The sequence below is a fragment of the Globicephala melas genome, chromosome 11 (genome assembly GCF_963455315.2).
Source record: "Globicephala melas chromosome 11, mGloMel1.2, whole genome shotgun sequence".
Lineage (NCBI taxonomy): Eukaryota > Metazoa > Chordata > Mammalia > Artiodactyla > Delphinidae > Globicephala > Globicephala melas.
The window spans coordinates 28,606,744-28,623,267 of record NC_083324.2 but is presented as its reverse complement, the minus strand read 5'-3'; the positions used below and the strand labels follow the sequence as shown (position 1 = coordinate 28,623,267).

At 37.8% G+C, this 16,524-nt stretch overlaps 1 protein-coding gene and 1 pseudogene across 22 annotated transcripts in view; one reads left to right on the top strand and one right to left on the bottom strand.

Moving 5' to 3' along the window:
• Window positions 1–397, top strand: part of LOC138842888 (tigger transposable element-derived protein 1-like) — a 58,479-nt pseudogene extending 58,082 nt beyond the window's left edge.
• The window catches only part of FHIT (fragile histidine triad diadenosine triphosphatase), a 1,458,892-nt gene that overhangs the window by 1,213,041 nt on the left and 229,327 nt on the right, over window positions 1–16,524 (bottom strand). For 12 of the 22 annotated variants that reach the window (XM_060307526.2, XM_060307530.2, XM_060307539.2 and 9 more), the window contains one exon: window positions 4,864–4,914. The exons of 9 other annotated variants lie outside the window; for them this stretch is intronic. The gene's annotated coding sequence lies outside the window, so the exon portion shown is untranslated. Of the gene's footprint in view, window positions 1–4,863; window positions 4,915–16,383; window positions 16,404–16,524 lie in introns of those variants that run through there. One more of the 22 variants, XM_060307533.2, reaches the window with a different exon arrangement.

The window sequence follows — 16,524 nt, the reverse complement described above, 5'->3', positions numbered from 1 at the left end:
CTAAGCATTTGGGATATGCCATCTCATCTAACTTTCCCTAGGAACTACAAGATAGGAATTATTTAGCCTATGGGATAGGTGAAGAAACTGAAGCTCAGATACATTAACCATCTTGCTTACAATCAAAATTAGGAACTCAGATCTGTCAAACTCCTAAACCCATGATTTCTCCATTATTATATGTGATGAGTTGTAGATGGGCTACCTGCCCACATGAGAAATATTTTTCATCAAACCGAGGGAAACCAGAGGACAAGCTTGCTAAAGGTAAAACATCCATCTTAGGGCTGCCATTAAGAAACAGTCAATAACTGATAGATATGAGGAAGAAGAGGAGAAGAATGGTGATGATGATGATGATGATGGTGACGACAGTGATGGTGATGGTGACGACTGATGGTGGTGCTGGTGATGATGATAAACACCTCATCTTAACAAAGGGCTAAAGAGCTTCTATAACTGACACCAAGAATTCCTAAAATAGGGTATCAGTATGTAGCTGAAGACTACATTTGACTATTGTTAATATGATAACTATTTGTTAATACTGGTCCCTCAGTCATAAGAAGAAGCTTTTTTCAGAGCAGGCTGTGTATGGTATAGCAGCTTGAACCCTTTGAATTTCAGTTTCCCAGTCTGTGAAATGCAGTAATAATATATGTGGTGCCTAGAGCTGATGTGAGGTATGAATGACAGACTGTGTTTAGAGCACCTTGGATCAGGGCCTAGAACACAAAGTCAAGTTAGCCTTTTAATACTGATGGAAGGTTGCTTCAAACACGTGTGGGTTCTTGGCAAGTCTTTCTTTGAGTAAAGGACCTAGAAGTAGAAGTCAACCTCAAGCAACAGTTTTAGGGAAATAGTTTTTCTTTTGTCATTTCAACAAACAACTGAACCAGAGTGTTTTAAAGATTATTCTGCCATGAAAACAGCACTGTCAATGACCACAATAAATGCTAAACAAAATTCTTCATGAAATTCAACATTTTTCAGGAACCCAAGGCTATAAATATTTTAGGGGTAACTCATGACACTTTGTATTTATGCTATGTGCCATTACCAATTTTTTGTGTACAAAATATCCTTTCAGATGTAAAAAATTGTACGAAAAATCAAAAGAAGCCACCAAAGAAACACCAACTTACTGGAGAAAAAAATTCCTAATTTTTTTCTACAACTGATTGCATTCAAAGAAACACATGCATTTTTAAACGAAATATATACCAAAACTTTCCTCTTTAGATTGAATCTTTCAGGAGTAACTTAGCAAAGTTGAAGCTTTAGTAAAAAATACATGAAATACAGAGTGAATAAAGTCTTTATTTCATCCTCCAGAAAATATCTACTTATAAAATATACACATGGCTAAATTCAGAAACCTACATAGTGGAAAGTTTCATAATTTGATTTGTTATAGTAAGCTATTGATATTTTTGATAGGAAAGAAGAGAGGAAGGGAGATATGAACCTCAGAATGTATCCTCTGCAGTTTAAGATATAAAAGTTTTATTATTTCCATTAAGGTACTTAATATTTAACATCAAATGTTGCTTCTTTCATCTTGCTGTCTTATTAAAAAAGCCTATCAACGAAAAATTAAGTCTCTATATGAAATGGTTCATCCATAGTGATAACAAGTTTGAATTATAACTTAGTCAATGAAAGGTTGTTTGTCTATATTTTATTGCTTTTGCTATTTCTTTAGTAATCATCTTTGCCGTCTGTGCACTGACATTTGCAATAATGTGTTTACATCAGAAAGTTAGGCCCTGTCGTTTGATGTAACAAGAGGCTGTATTTTGTAGCACACAGGCACTTAGCATACCCCACTTCCTCTTTGGCATGTGAGTATAATGGTTTTTTCGTCTGTCATATTTAATTACCTTTATAGGCATTAACAATATATTAGTAAAAATCTGTGGAGGGATATTTGTTTTGTCATATTCTTTTTCTGAGGTGAAAGTCTACTTGATAACTACAACTTCATTTCCCATAAAGCTAAGAAGAAAGTACTATGTGATTTTCATCTCTCTATCAGACCAAGGTCTCTTATTAAAGACTGAATCAGAGAATAAAATTACAATGCACTCTGACTCTGCCACAGAATTTTGTAACTTGAAGGGAACTGTATTCCCGTGTGCATGCAAATACCCTATCCCACTACAGAATGTGTTCTCTACACTTAGCAGAAGTCGCTGATGCTTCACCCAGATCCTGTTTGGGTTTTGGGATCCATTTTACCAATTTGGTAGCCCATTCCTTCTTACGGGTGTTGCTGCCAATCTTCTCCAAAGGACTGCCCTTGAGCGAAAGAGCCCCTTCACCCAGAGGTGCCTGGGAGATGTACCACCATAGCCACCCCCTACCCAGGGCCCATAGCTAATGACTGACTAGTGGAAAGGGGAGCGCTCTGTCTCAAGGCAGGACTGCCCTTGTGGTACGATTCATGCTCCAGAGCGCCTCATGCGATCCAGCTAATCTTATCGGAAACCACATCCTTGGTAGCTTCTTCCCCTGCCCTATCCTAATACTCTCACTCCCCTCCTTGTTTCTCCCAAGAGCTCTCCCTTAATAAATCACCTGCACACCAATCCCTGTCTGAAGACCAGGAACCCAACCTAAGACTCCGTAGAAGCAAACACTGATGAAAAGACAGGCACATAATTGGTCTTCCAGTTTGGGCAGGTAAGCAACAACATCTCAGCCATTTTTAAAGTCCCTGTCTACAGAGCTTTACAAGCCCAAGTTGGTGCTGGGGGGAGAATGTCACATGCCATTATGTAACTGTGTGAAGGGAAGTTCCTAAGATCTACAAACTCACCTCACTGACAGGAGTCACTAACTGATTCCTACTCTGGGGAATGTGGCAGTTGGCAAGGGCTGCCCTTCTTGGCAGATGTCAGGTGGTGTCCTGCATTGCAATTCCCCACTCATTGGGAGAACAAAAGGAGTCTGGGGCTAGTGGAGGGAAAAAATACGACAAGCCGAGCATCAAACTACAAACAGCTCTTTGAAACCTCCCTGATAGAGATGATGGTGTTTGTGCCATACCTATTGAGTTGAATCCAATAATAGAAGGACGGATCACCACTTACTCTGTGCTGTCAGTAATGAAAGCTATCAAAACTAAGCCTGAATGCACCTCACTGTTGCCGTGTAAATCTAACATGGACAGCTTAATGAGGGAGGGACATTACCTTTTCTCACACTCCAATTTTACTCATGAAAGAAATGTGGCCCATACTGGCAATTAACTTGAGAGATTAATTAAATCAACAGCAAGTTCAGTTCCTTCCACAGTGCATTCTGATATCATAGGAAGGGACCAACATGCTGTGGGCACTTAGCACATGTTAAATAATAATTACTAAAATAATCTAATTTGGACTATTTTTTGCAGAAAACTGGTAGCTAACCCACCAGTAAACAAATGCCACAGTCTGATACAGCTACTCAATATTTTACATGGTCTTACTCTAAACTCTATTATTTCTGAAACTCCCAACAAATACTGCACAATAAGTGTGTTTCCTCCCTCAGCAATTTCACTCACCGATAGTATTTACTATATCTTATTGGGCCTCCTGAAGAGTGAGGAGGCAGCCAATCAGACAAAACACAAACTCTGACCCAGCTTAAGAAGTAATAGACAGGATCCCATTGTGTCTTCTTCAAAACAAAGACTGACACTGACATGGGAAGGAAAGAACAACAGGGGTAGAGGCATGACTTTTATTCGGTGTCAGAAAGCCACACGGTGTGCTCTGGTTTGCTTTCTTATGTATTCTCAGAGTCAACTGAGTTCTATTTTTGTGCTTTCTTCTCTGAAATGCTAAAGTGCTTTCCTCGTCTATCTACAGAAAATCTGGTTTTAAGAGGAGTCGTACAAATTTGACCAATTGGCAGAATGGTAATTAAATTCTTGCTTTGGTGAAAGTCAATAAAATTGTTTTAAAATGTTTGCTATAGAATCATGTACCTATAATATAGATCAAATTAATACAATAGAGTTATTATATAGATACCACGTATGAATTACAGTAGTGCCTATTCCCCCTCATCCCCACACAGCTCTCAAATCCACCTACCCAAAAGGTGATTCCCAACAGTCGCATTAGCAAGGACTCCTCTTATTATCATCTGAGAATGGAGTATAAATTTTTAAATATTCTATATATCCAAGATTAATAATCAACTAATTTCCCTTTTGGTGTTATTAAGGAAGGTATATGTTCTGTTGAAACTTCTGATCAACAAATCAACATTAGGACACAGAATTAACATAATCCTTGGGAAAAATAGGAAAAGGTAATATTTGGGTACCTTCTTCACAGTCAGTGTGGTTACTCATACACTTTAGGAAACAATGAAATGAGTGTGAAGATCTCCTTTCTAGACAGGGAACTCTATGACAAGGTGATGTCCTAGACCTACCCTAATAGGTATAAGTGAAGAAAATTTATATTAACAATCTTTTAAACTGCAAGAAGCTTTATCTACCCAAGTGGCACCTTGGAACTAGAAAGAGATGGTAATTAACATCAAGTCCCAATGTTCTAATATAATCATATCACCTGAAATACAGTATCTCCAGGCATATCTTCAACTATTATAAAAAATGTCTACACTATTAATACACTTCTTGACCACCACAGACTGAATGTTTGTGTCCCTCCCTAAATTCATATGTTGAAATCCTAACTCCATTGTGATGGTATTAGAAGGTGGGGCCTCTGGTAGGTGATTAGATCACATAATGGGATTAATGCTCTTATAAAAGAGACCCCAAGAACTCTCTTGCCCCTTCCATCATGCAAGGACACAGTGACAAGATGGGCTATGAACCAGGAAAAAGGCTCTCACCAGACAATGAATCTGCCAGCGTCTTGATCTTGGAGTTCCCAGCCTCTAGAACTAAAAGAAATAAATTTCTGCTGTTCAAGCCACCCATGGTATTTTTGTTATAACAGCACAAAGAGACTAAGACAATGACAGAGTGTTCCTACAATTGATGACAAAAAAAAGTATAAGGAAAACAAATGACTAAATTTATCAGATTTGGAGTGGTCTTAAATTTGCATCAAAATGAAAATATTGAATTCAACTGATCCAAAATTAGTCCACATTTTTCATTCAGGCTATTATTTTAGACCTACTACTAATAATAATGTCTAACATTACTAAGCTCTTACAAAGTGCCTTATGTGCATTCAATCATTTATTTGACTCAACAACCCTATGTAAGAAGTACTATTATCATCCCACTTTACAGATGAAGAAACTAAAGTTTACTTAAGTATCATGCATAGCTATACGGCATCTGTGTTTACCTGCTCCTTGGTCAATCTGGACCAAATGACTGGGATGGAGGAGGGGGTAGGGAGAGGTAGTGGGGGTGTGAAGTTTGATATTTTGTTCTAATGGTCAAGGAAAACACTGTGAAATGTCTGAACAATAACTTGTCCCAAGACCACAAGCTTACCTTCAGTACTGCGAATACTGTAAGAGATATATCTAAAGTTCTTTCTGATATTTCTTATATCACCAGTTTAATTGCATATAATACATATTAATTGGATGTAAGATCTATTTGAATATTTCTCACTGTAGCAGAATTATATAAGGAGAGTTAAATAATATAGGGAGCTGATAGTTCTGTTTAACAGAAAGTAAAAGTTGGGAAAAATATAATCTCAATGATTCCACTGAAGTGGGGGTGGAGTCAAGATGGCGTACTAGGAGGACACAGAATTCGCGTCTTCGCACAACTAGGACACCTACCAGGCACCAGTGGGGGTCCATGGATACCTAAGGGGATGGGAGGAACCCCCAGCAACCAGGCAGGACATGGGGCATGGGGGGAGTGAAGAGGGAGGAGAAGTGGAGGCAGGTCAGGACTGGCGCCCCTGAGGGACAGCTGAGGGAGGGGAAGGGATCCCATGCCCGAAGGGGGATATTGGAGAACCAATGGGAGGGCAGAGGATCAAAACAGAGAGTGGCCAGGTTTCCCCTGCCCACTTGGGCCCCTAGGAACATGGTGAGATCCCAGGCCTAATCCTCTGCCCACTGAGGCCCCCTCCAGCCATGCGGATCCTGAGACAGTGGGAGGGAGGAAACGGGGAGCAAAAGTAACAGCCAGACATCTGGGACGGCACCCCTGAGGGGTGGCTTGCGGAGGGAAGGAGTTCCTACACCCAGCAGGACCCACTCACGGTTAGGGGTCCAGCAGACATGGGGGAAACCCTGGGGGAGATGGTGGGGAGGGGTGCAAAGGAACAGAAGGGAACATGGCCAGTGCTCTCCCTGTCCACTTAGGCACTGGGGAGCCGGCTGGACTCCCAGGCATAATCCTCTGCCCTCAGAGTCTCCTTGCTGCTGGGCATAACCCAAGCCCCGCCCCTACACCCCCACCCAGGGCCCTACCGCTACACTCGGAGAACCCCTCCAATGCACTGGGCCTAAAACCCACCCACATACCCTTCCTCAGGGCCCTAACTCCAAACTCCAGAACCCCACACTCCAGAGGCCCTCCTTCCTAGTGCTGCCTCTCCCCTTCAGCACAGGTCCTAAGCAGAGGCCCCACCCCATGCTTGAAGGTAACCCTGCCAAGGCCCCGCCCCCAGGGCCTTTTCTGGCTAGTGGGTCCTGAGCCTAGGTTCCTGCCAATGCTCGAACGTAACCCCCCCCCACCCGCATAGGTCACCCCACCCTAAACCCCGCCCCTGCCTCAGTTCCACCCCCACCTAAACTCCACTGCCATAGCCAAGACTTTTAGTTTCTTTTCTCCTCTATTAGATTGGAGTTCTGTTTTATCTTGTTGACTCATTGTTGTTGAGTCTTTTATATTTTTATTTTTCCTAGTAAATCTTTTATTTTTTGAATTTTACTTTATTCTTTAGACTTTCTTATTATTCTCTCCTTTTGGCTTGTCCCCCCCCCACTTTATTTTCTCTGTTGTGGTTTTATTTTACCTTGTTAAAGTTATTTCAATTATAGTTTTATTTTTCCTAATGTATTTTTTATCTTTCTAATTTTATTTTGTTTTTCATTCTTTAATATTACACTGTTCCCTTTTTTCTTTCTTTGTTGTTTTTACAGCGCCATGAACCTTGCAGGATGTTGGTTCCCAGGCCGGAGATTGGGCCTGAGCTCCTGTGGTGGGAGCTCCAAACCCAAACTGCTGGACTAACAGAGAACCTCAGACCCCAGGGAATATTAATTAGAGTGAGGCCTCCAAGAGGTCCTCATCTCAGCACCAACACCCGGTTCTATCCAACTGCCTGCAAACTCCAGTACTGAATTTCTCAGTTCAAAAACCAGTAACACAGGAATACAGAACCACACATCAAAATAAAAAAAGAAATGACAATAAAATATGTTACAGACGAGGAAACAAGGTAAAAACCTACAAGACCAAATAAATGAAGATGAAATAGGCAACCTACCTGAAAAAGAATTCAAAGTAATGATAGTAAAGATGATCCAAAATCTCAGAAACAGAATGGAGAAAATGCAAGAAATATTTAACAAGGATCTAGAAGAACTAAAGAGCAAACAAACAGTGATGAACAACACAATTACTGAAATTAAAAAGACACTAGAAGGAATCAATATCAGAATAACTGAGGCAGAAGAACGGATAAGTGAGCTGGAAGATAAAATGGTGGAAATAACTGCCAGGGAGCAGAATAAAGAAAAGAATGAAAAGAATCGAGGACAGTCTCAGAGACCTCTAGGAAAACATTAAACGCACCAACATTGGAATTATAGGGGTCCCAGAAGAAGAAGAGAAAAGGAAAGGGTCTGAGAAAATATTTGAAAAGAAGAGTCGAAAACTTCCCTAACATGGAAAAGGAAATAGTCAATCAAGTCCAGGAAGAGAGTACCATACAGGATAAACCCAAAGAGAAACATACCGAGACACATATTAATCAAACTATCAAAAATAAAATACAAAGAAAAAATATTAAAAGCAGCGAGGGAAATGCAACAAATAACATATAAGAGAATCCGCATAATGATAAACAGGTGATTTTTCAGCAGAAACTCTACAAGCCAGAAGGGAGTAGCAGGACATATTTAAAGTGATGAAATGGAAAAACCTACAACCAAGATTACTCTACCCAGCAGGGTTCTCATTCAGATTCCAGGGAGAAATTAAAACCTTTACAGACAAGCAAAAGTTAAGAGAATTCAGCACCACCAAACCAGCTTTACAACAAATGCTAAAGAAACTTCTCTAGGCAGGAAACACAAGAGAAGAACAAGACCTACAAAATCTAACCCAAAACAATTAAGAAAGTGGTAATAGGACCATACATATCGATAACTACCTTAAATGTTAATGGATAAAATGCTCTGACCAAAAGACACAGACTGGCTGAATGGATACAAAAACAAGACCCATATATATGCTGTCTGCAAGAGACCCACTTCAGAACTCGGGACACATACAGACTGAAAGTGAGGGGATGGAAAAAAATATTCCATGCAAATGCAAATCAAAAAAAAGTTAGAGTAGCAATTCTCATATCAGACAAAATGGACTTTAAAATAAAGACTATTACAAGACAAAAAGAAGGACACTACATAATGATCAAGGGATCAATCCAAGAAGAAGATATAACAATTGTAAATATTTATGCACCCAAAATAGGAGCACCTCAATACATAAGGCAAATGCTAACAGTCATAAAAGGGGAAATCGACAGTAACACAATCATAGTAGGGGACTTTAACACCCCACTTTCACCAATGGACAGATAATCCAAAATGAAAATAAATAAGGAAACACAAGCTTTAAATGACACATCAAACAAGATGGACTTAATTGATATTTATAGGCCATTCCATCCAAAAACAACAGAATACACTTTCTTCTCAAGTGCTCATGGAACATTCTCCAGGACAGACCATATCTTAGGTCACATATCAAGCACTGGTGAATTTAAGAAAATTGAAATCGTACCAAGTATCTCTTCCAACCACAATGCTATGAGACTAGATATCAATTACAGGAAAAAAATCTAAAAAATACAAATACATGAAAGCTAAACAATACAGTACTAAATAACCAAGAGATCACTGAAGAAATCAAAGAGGAAATCAAAAAATACCTAGAAACAAATGACACTGAAAACCCGATGACCCAAAACCCATGGGATACAGCAAAAGCAGTTCTAAGAGGGAAGTTTATAGCAATACAATCCTACCTCAAGAAACAAGAAACATCTCAAATACAGAACCTAACCTTAAACCTAAAGCAATAAGAGAAAGATGAACAACAACAACAACAAAAAACAAAGTTAGCGGAAGGAAAGAAATCATAAAGATCAGACCAGAAATAAATGAAAAAGAAAGGAAGGAAACAATGACAAAGATCAATAAATCTAAAAGCTGGTTCATTGAGAAGATAAACAAAATTTTTAAACCATTAGCCAAGTCATCAAGAAAACAAGGGAGAAGACTCAAATCAACAGAATTAGAAGTGCAAAAGAAGTAACAACTGACACTGCAGAAATACAAAGGATCATAAGAGATTCCTACAAGCAACTATATGCCAATAAAAAGGACAAGCTGGAAGAAATGGACAAATTCTTAGAAAAGCACAACCTTCCGAGACTGAACCAGGAAGAAATAGAAAATATAAACAGACCAATCACAAGCACTGAAATTGAGATGGTGATCAAAAGTCTTGCAACAAACAAAAGGCAGGACCAGATGGCTCCACAGGCGAATTCTATCAAACACTTAGAGAAGAGCTAACAACTATCCTTCTCAAACTCTTCCAAAATATAGCAGAGGGAGGAACACTCCCAAACTCATTCTACGAGGCCACCATCGCCCTGATACCAAAACCAGACAAATGTGTCACAAAAAGAGAAAACTACAGGCCAATATCTCTGATGAACATAGACGCAAAACTCCTCAACAAAATACTAGCAAACAGAACCCAACAGCACATTAAAAGGATCATACACAACGATCAAGGGGATCATTACCTCTTAATCGTTACCCCAGCAATGCAAGGATTCTTCAATATACGCAAATCAATCAATGTGATACACCATATTAACAAACTAAAGGATAAAAACCATATGATCATCTCAATAGATGCAGAAAAAGCTTTCGACAAAATTCAACATCCATTTATGATAAAAACTCTCCAGAAAGTACACATAGAGGGAACCGACCTCAACATAATAAAGGCCATACATATATGACAAACCCACAGCCCACATCATTCTCAATGGTGAAAAACTGAAACCCTTTCCTCTAAGATCAGGAAGAAGACAAAGTTGCTCACTCTCACCACTATTATTCAACATAGTTTTGGAAGTTTTAGCCACAGCAATCAAAGAAGAAAAAGAAATAAAAGGAATCCAAATCGGAAAAGAAGAAGTAAAACTGACACTGTTTGCAGATGATGTGATACTATACATAAAGAATCCTAATGATGCTACCAGAAAACTACTAGGGCTAATCAATGAATTTGGCAGAGTAGCAAGATCCAAATTAATGCACAGAAATCTCTTGCATTCCTATACACTAATGATGAAAAATCTGAAAGAGAAATTAAGGAAACACTCCCATTTACCACTGCACCAAAAAGAATAAAATACCTAGGAATAAACCTACCAAAGGAGACTAAAGACCTGCATGCAGAAAACTATAAGACACTGATGAAAGAAATTAAAGATGATACAGGTGGAGAGATATACCATGTTCTTGGATTGGAATACTCAACATTGTGAAAATGACTGTACTACCCAAAGCAATCTACAGATTCAATGCAATCCCTAACAAAATACCAATGGCATTTTTCACCGAACTAGGACAGAAAATTTCACAATTTGTATGCAAACACAAAGGACGCTAAATAGCCAAAGCAATCTTGAGAAAGAAAAACGGAGCTGGAGGAATCAGGCTCCTATACTTCAGACTGTACTACAAAGCTATAGTAATCAAGACAGTATGGTACTGGCACAAAAATAGAAATATAGATCAATGGAACAGGATAGAAAGCCCAAGGATAAACCCATGTACTTATGGTCACCTTATCTTTGATAAAGAAGGCAAGAGTATACAATGGAGAAAAGAGAGCCTCTTCAATAAGTGGTGCTGGGTAAACTGGACAGCTACATGTAAAGGAATGAAATGAGAACACTTCCTAACACCATACACAAAAATAAACTCAAAATGGATTAAAGACCTAAATGTAAGGCCAGACACTATCAAACTCTTAGAGGAAAACATAGGCAGAACACTCTGTGACATAAATCACAGCAAGATCCTCTTTGACCCACCTGCTAGAGAAATGGAAATAAAAACAAAAATAAACAAATGGGACCTAATGAAACTTCAAAGCTTTTGCACAGCAAAGGAAACCATAAACAAGACGAAAAGATAACCCTCATAATGGGAGAAAATATTTGCAAATGAATCATCGGACAAAGGATTAATCTCCAAAATATACAAGCAGCTCACATACCTCAATATCAAAAAAACAAACAACCCAATCCAAAAATGGACAGAACACCTAAAGAGACATTTCTCCAAAGAAGATATACAGATTGCCAACAAACACATGAAAAGATGCTCAACATCACGAATCATTAGAGAAATGCAAATCAAAACCACAATGAGGTGTCACCTCATACCAGTCCGAATGGCCATCATCAAAAAATCTACAAACAATAAATGCTGGAGAGGGTGTGGAGAAAAGGGAACCCTCTTGCACTGTTGGTGGCAATGTAAATTGATACAGTCACTATGGAGAACAGCATGGAGGTTCCTTAAGAAACTAAAAATAGAACTATCATATGACCCAGCAATCCCACTACTGGGCATATACCCTGAGAAAACCATAATTCAGAAAGCGTCATGTACCACAATATTCGTTGCAGCACTATTTACAATAGTCAGGACAAGGAAGCAACCTATGCATCCATTGACAGATGAATGGATAAAGAAGATGTGGCACATATATACAATAGAATATTACTCAGCCATAAAAGGAAACAAAATTGAGTTATTTGTAGTGAGGTGGATGGACCTAGAGTCTGTCATACAGAGTGAAGTAAGTCAGAAAGAGAAAAACAAATAATGTATGCTAACACATATATATGGAATCTAAAAAAAAAAATGGTTCTGATGAACCTAGGGGCAGGACAGAAATAAAGGCACAAAAGCAGAGAATGGACTTGAGGACACAGGGAGGGGGAAGGATAAGCTGGGACGAAGTGAGAGAGTAACATTGACATATATACACTATCAAATGTAAAATAGATAGCTAGTGGGAATCAGCTGCATAGCACAGGGAGATCAGTTCGGTGCTTTGCAACCACCTAGAGGGGTGGGATAAGGAGGGTGGGAGGGAGACGCAAGAGGGAGGGGATATAGGGATATGCGTATGCAAACAGCTGATTCACTTTGTTATACGGCAGAAACTAACACAACGTTGTAAAGCAATTATACTCCAATAAAGATGTTAAATAATAACAATTCCACTGAACTCTTAGTACATGTAAGAGTAATACATTACTGGAAAAATAAAATAATTTAAATTCACATTCTCCAATATGAAGAATTTCTGTTTTATTTAGGTAAGCTTCTGAAACTTCCTTTCTCTCTGCAAGGTAGAAATTTTGAAGTTAAAGGCTATGAGCAATTACATACACTGGCTTATTTATCAGTTCTTAAATTTAGATTATAGAAGGTTTCTTGTGTTAGCTAAAGAATCGTCTAAATTCTTCACAAACATGATTATAGAATCCCAGAAAACTGATCCTGAAGAAATTCCTGTTTGTGACAATTCATAAAATATTTCAGCATGAGATCTAGGAGCAAGAGACATGAATTGCAAGGATTTACCACTTTTGATATTAAAGGGTTTCACATTTACTTTTAGCTTACTCATGTCGCATGGAAATTGATCTGAAATGCCATTTTAGGCAGATATTTGTCCTCATCATTAAACTTTTCTTGATGAATCCAGATCATCAATATGAATTATTTAATTATTGAAATCCTCAGAACATATGAAGGGAGTTAAAACTAATCATCAATATACCAAATAGCCCTAGGCTGTTAGGTATCTTCATTCCTCTGATTTTTTACAGACTCTGTAATAGTGGTCCTCTAGCTAAAGTTCACAGAATCAGTTATTTTTACAAGACTCAATTACCAGAAGCTCAACTTCTTTCCTAAAATTGATCTGTCTGAGAATGCACTTCTCAGACAAGGAATCATGGGGATGACAATTTCTGTTTAAAGACCTTGTCTTTTCATCTGAAAGCCACTGTCAAAGAAGACATTGCTCCTGAGAAAAAGTCCCATAAGATGCCATCAAAAAGGGACTCAATAAGAAATACAACGGAGGGGGGTACCTTATTTCACCAGCGGCAGAATCATTTCAAGCCTCCTCCTTACTGTGTCTAGAAATTCATTCTGGACTGAGAATTCAGAACTGAAAAGATAAGTCATTCAGAAGTTCATGAGAAAACTTATGTGAATACAAAATTCAACCTTAAAGAAAGAAAACCTGACCTAGCTGATTGAGTCAACAAATAAGTTTCTCAAAATAGTTTAGATAGGTAGACATTTTTCATAAGCTTAATGAGCTAAATCAGCAGCTTCACGGTTCCGGTAAAATATATTTAAAGCATGTGACCAGATAAAAGCATTTTGTCCAAATAAAAATCATTTCTGCCAAGCTGTATTGAGTTTTGGAATATTTTTATTTTCCCCAAGTCTGAGTGTATCAAGATGAACATGGTGCCTCTAAGAGAAAGAGCAACAAGTATAATCAATGGGTATTTGAGAGGCTTTGGTAAGTCTTTAGTGTACTTCCCAGAAACACAGAAAGTTAACATCTCAAATGACTGATTAACAAATACTTTTGCAAGTCAGTCTTTCCTTTCAACAAAATTGAAGGACAACTAATTGAGGTGTCAGAGGATGAATCATGAACAATAATTTGATGAGAAATCATTGTGTGATTTTGGGCATAAAACTAGTAAGGAATTTTTTTAAATTCAACGATAAAAATAATCTCTCCAATCTCATCTACTTATTTGTGTGAGAAAGATTTCTCAATGTTTACATCCAGAAATATGAAAAATTGGCATTGTGATAAATCCTATCTTGTTCCAGAAATAAATAATATTTGACTTCATACAAAACTAGTTTAAAAAAAAATGTCCATCTCATTAACAGATGAAGTTCCAATAAATTTAACTTTTATATTTAGTGATTATTTATCAATATTTAATATTATTCGTGGTTTTGGTCAATCTGTGCTAATAACAACAGTAATAAAAACTCAATCCAGATGTCATTTTTGAAATTTAGAGGACTATGGACTCAGGAAGTTATATTTATTTTAAGGTTCTGAGACTATACAATGATCAATAAAAACGTTTATGCATATTTCATTGATAAAATTCTGTAAGGTAAGTAAATAAAAACATGAATTAAAAGAGAAAAAGTATCGGTGTACAGTTTTCAGAAAGAACTTGCTTTTATATTTTTAAATAGACGATGGTGAGAATCAAATTATAATAGTATTATAGGATCTAAATGGGTATACTTTAAAATGATTTAGACTTTTAATTTTAAAATTCCAACATTTACAATACACCAGAAATTATGTTCTTGGTAATTCTTTAAACTTATGATGAAAATTTTGAGGTCTATAATTATTCCAAAAATCTTTCAAGGTGTAGGGAACAAAGAAATTGGAGTTTTCTGCTTTATTTCTTCTGCCTTCTTATTTCTGGAATTAGAAAGTGTGCTTTCCTGGCCCTACTTTAACATTTGCTCTTTGATCCACTGTTCCCTTAGAAATTGAGGTCTCCAAGTCACAGAACTGTGGACATGATGAATTGCCCAAACAAATACGATACTAATTATTTGCTTTACCATACGACTCATTACAAGCTTCTTTTAAATAACAATCTCCTCTAGCGCTTCTGAAATATGGCTCCATGATTATAAAAATTCATCACTGAATTCTATTTACAGGCTCTTCTCTTTTTAAGTCCAAAATACAAATGTGATGCTTTGATCCTGTAGCAGATTTTCAAGAATAATCCCTTATTAAGTGTCTTCACAAATATGTTATTGAGTTCAGCATGGCAACAAAAAGAAAACAGAAGAGAAGGGAGAAAGAAAAAAGAGGAGGTGAAAATGGTACGATGATATCACAGAAGGAGGTGGGCAACTTTAAGCAATCAGGCCTTTTCAAACATGGCATCGCCAAATTTTATCACTAATTCATAACAGGATTAAAACACAAATCATTTTTTATCTGAGAACACAGATAAGTATTGGTTTCATATAGTTCTTGTCCCTATAACCAGATTTCTTTCTTGGTTTCCTCTTGGAGACAAGAAACTCCTAATGAAACAGGGGATAAGTATTTCTTGAGGTCTGATGATCCTTACAAGCCCCTTGACCTCTCTATGGAACTCCATTTTCTTATCTATAAAATGAGAAGGTAGCTCTCAACCAATAATTTGAGGAGGGGAAGGAAAGGGGGCAAGGAGGGCAGACGAGAAGGTCCATGTTTCAAGGGACGAAATTTTTTGACAGAATATCCACATCTAGCCCAACCAGATTCTGACTCAAGCTGCATCACTACCCTACACTCCTGTCAACATCGAGAACTCCTGCTATGGGGATTTGTGTTCTTTCCTTCAAAATGAACAAAAGGCTGCCATCACAGTGCATAATTTTAAGGTCCCTGCAGTAAAGAGATTCCATATTCTTCAGCTACAACTAGAAAACAGTGATATTCATTTGTTTCTGTTCTCCTATGTCCTTTGTTTCTGGCAAGGATCACTATTTACTCCTTGTAGCCTAGAAGAGGATGAAGTATGTGCCTAGGAGGAGAAGGGGGATAAAAGATGTAGGTGGGGACATGTTTTCAGCCGCCATGAGGCTCAAGAGCTACATTAATCTGTAGTTCTATGCTTTCATGACTTCACAACTCTCCCAGCTTAAAAAAAAAAAAAAATTATTAGGAATTTTAAAAGATCCCCTTTTCTCTCATCTTGAAGCCTGTTAAAACATATTTGTAAAAAGGAGGTACAAAAGAAGAGGCTGCCAGATAAGGTACTTTTTCTAAATCAAAGGAGCTCCCAGACAAAGTGGGGCCTGACTTGGTGGTCAGCTGTCAGAGTGAAATTTAATTTAGCAGTAACAATAGACAAAGTATGTCAGACTAAGTGCTTGATCAAGAAACTGAAAATTTTTCAATAAAACAGCCTTGATGTCAGTTAAAGCAGAAACCCCAGGTAAAGAATGACTATGCTGAAAATAAATTAAGAAAACATCCCACAGACTTGAGAATAAAAATTCTTTTTTATCCTCCCAACTCACCTTACTCTATGTAAAGTTCATGATTTCAGGAGGTTTTCCAGCCATAATGATGGGCTGGTGAAGACGTTTGTGTCCCTGGATCTAGTGATTATTGTCATGGCTCTGAAGGCCAGAGTCACTCCTATTTAGAAAATCTCTTAT